Genomic DNA, 278 nt, shown 5'->3' with positions numbered 1-278 from the left:
GGGGGCTACAACTCCAAAATAGACATCTCAAAGCACGCAAACTAGTACTAAGTTGTATCACGTCAGTTTATTTATAAATGAAAACAATATAAACATTGCAATGTCATGTTGTGTTTTATGTTTTGTACATAAATTTGCTGTTCTGTAACTGAGGAGCAAATTTCTTCATGACTGGTTAAAGTCAGGGTTGATTTAACCAGATTCTGATAGAGCATGGTCAGTGCAGTGAGATGTCTTGTACCTGAGGAAAGTCTGGATTCTCTTCAGTGTTGAGAAGC

The sequence above is a fragment of the Austrofundulus limnaeus genome, unplaced genomic scaffold (genome assembly GCF_001266775.1).
Source record: "Austrofundulus limnaeus strain Quisiro unplaced genomic scaffold, Austrofundulus_limnaeus-1.0 Scaffold1096, whole genome shotgun sequence".
NCBI lineage: Eukaryota > Metazoa > Chordata > Actinopteri > Cyprinodontiformes > Rivulidae > Austrofundulus > Austrofundulus limnaeus.
The sequence above is the reverse complement of the archived record's forward strand: the minus strand, read 5'-3'. Positions refer to the sequence as shown.